This window comes from Desmodus rotundus, chromosome 2 (assembly GCF_022682495.2).
Source record: "Desmodus rotundus isolate HL8 chromosome 2, HLdesRot8A.1, whole genome shotgun sequence".
Classification (NCBI taxonomy): domain Eukaryota; kingdom Metazoa; phylum Chordata; class Mammalia; order Chiroptera; family Phyllostomidae; genus Desmodus; species Desmodus rotundus.
In genome coordinates this window covers 56,027,467-56,029,869 of record NC_071388.1, presented here as the reverse complement: position 1 = coordinate 56,029,869, position 2,403 = coordinate 56,027,467, and the positions used below count along the sequence as shown (strand labels likewise).

Below are 2,403 nucleotides of genomic sequence, written 5' to 3'. Positions count from 1 at the left end.
AGTATTTATAGTCTATGCATAAAAGCATGCTAAAAATTGTTTTGATTCATAAAAAGAAACAGACAGCATTTTTGTCTGATGTTTACTTTGCTTTTGCACAAGAATTATATGCTTCACTCATTTTTGCCCTATACCCATTTTACAGATGGGGCAACTGAAGCTTAATTCATGTCAGTGTCACAAGTTTGCTGGGAACAAAGTTGTAACCCTTCTACTTCCACCAACATCATCCATCTCAGGCAGTCTTTTTCATTGTCTCCTTCCCTTTCTTCCATGAAAGTCCTTCTTAGCAAAATACATCACAGAAATCTGAGCTCTTGCCCACCTTTATGCTTCCTCAGAACTTCTGGCTTGCCCTCTTCAGCCATCTTGCTTTTCCCATCTGTGCCCGTTCAATAGACAGATTAACTTAAGTTTTCCATTTGTCTTTGAAGATATTTTCTACATAGGCTGAATTCTCATCACTCGAAATCTTTCATCACCAAACGATTGTCTGCAAGCCATAATATTACTTATAACCAGTTTGTGAGCCACCAGAGACAGTAATCCAGCCTTATTTTCTAGACCAGGGGTGTCAAACTCATTTTCACTGGGGGCCACATCAGCCTCACGGTTGCCTTCAAAGGGCCAAAATAATTATAGGACTGTGTAAATGTAACTACTCTTTAACTGTTAAGGAGTTGAAATTACATTTGGCCCTTTGAAGGCAACTGTGAGGCTGATGCGGCCCCCAGTGAAAATGAGTTTGACACCCCTGCTCTTGACTCTAACATAGTACTTGACTCATTAGAAGCTCTCAAATATATATATATACATATATATGTATATATATAAATGAATGATAAAAGCTACTCTACTTTTAAAGAGATAGTAAATGAAATGAAATTCACAGTTTCTGAATGACTTCTTGCAGTATGTACCAACTTTTCTGGTTCTGTGAGAATGGTCATTTCAATGTCTCCCTATCTACTAAGAACATCTTTCTTACCCTGGCTTAGCCTAGCCAGCAGTAAAGCTTTTAATTGAATACCACATGCTGCAAACGTGGGGCTGGAAACATTTTCCTTTGCAAAATGACCCGATTCCATTTTTCTTAGAGGTAAATGTATACACTTAGTGAAGACACTTCAGTCATTTATTCTTTCTAAAATTATTTACTGAACACACACTGAGGAACGTGGGTTCTAATGATGCATTAATCCATTTTCTACAGTCAAACAAGACAGAGACTGATTAGAGAGAAAAACAGGTCTCTGAGAATGCAAGTCAGCTAGTCTGCTTCTCTGTGCTTCCCACCCTCCCCACGCAGCTTTCAGCCATGGCCTCCAGAAACGCTCACATGGGAAAGCTCACCCCGGACTTCAGGCCACCGCCGTGGTGGATGGCGCCTTCCAGGAAATGAAGCTTTCAGACTACAGAGGGAAATATGCAGTCCTCTTTTTCTGCCCTTTGGACTTCACTTTTGTGTGCCTCACGGAGATCATCGCTTTCAGCGAGAATGCAGAGGAATTCCGCAAGTTGGGCTGCGAGGTGCTGGGAGTCTCTATAGACTCGCAGTTCACCCACCTGCCTTGGATTAACAGCCTCCGGAAGGAGGGAGCCTTGGGCCCTCTGAATATCCCTCTGCTGGCTGATGTAACCAGAAGCTTGTCCCATGATTATGGCGTGCTGAAGAAAAATGAGGGGATTGCCTACAGGGGACTCATTATCATCAATGTCAAGGGTGACCTTCCCCAGATCACCGTCAGTGATTTGCCTGTGGGGCGCTCCGCGGATGAGGCTCTTCGGCTGGTCCAGGCCTTTCAGTACGCAGATGAGCAGGGGGAAGTCTGTCCCGCTGGCTGGAAGCCAGGCAGTGACATGATCAAGCCCAAGACACAAGAGCAAGGAATACTTCTCCAAACACAACTAGACTGACAAACAAGCACCAAACTTGGGTTCTTGACCCCTACTTGGGTGCCCCGTGCTGGCCCATGAAAGGCCAGATCTGCCCCTTCATATTCCACAGTCTGTGACCCGAAAGGGCTAGTGCTAGGCATTTTCATATTCCTATCTGAGTGGTGAATGGTGACCCATCCCTGGAGCCACCCAACCAGGCACAGGCCTAGAGGTGACCGATAAAGGTTTAGGGACAAAAAAAGAAAAAGAAAAACATTAAAAATTCAATTATAAAACAATGGATAAATGCAGTGGGTATTAAGGGTGCACAGAGATATGCTGAGTGGAGGTGAAGACATCGAGGAAGGCTTCCTAGAGGAGGCAACCCTTGATCTGAGACTCGATAATGAACTTGTGTTAGATAGACAAAAAAGGAGGCTGAAGTTCCAAGTACAGGAGAGATGATATGCAAAGCTACAGAGATAAGGGGGAAAAAAACCCAAGTAAGTGGTGAGAATAATAGAA

General features: G+C 43.7%; 1 pseudogene; it reads left to right on the top strand.

The window, feature by feature from the left end:
• Positions 1–1,318: 1,318 nt before the first annotated feature.
• Positions 1,319–1,912, top strand: LOC112300937 (peroxiredoxin-2 pseudogene; annotated as a pseudogene).
• Positions 1,913–2,403: the final 491 nt, after the last annotated feature.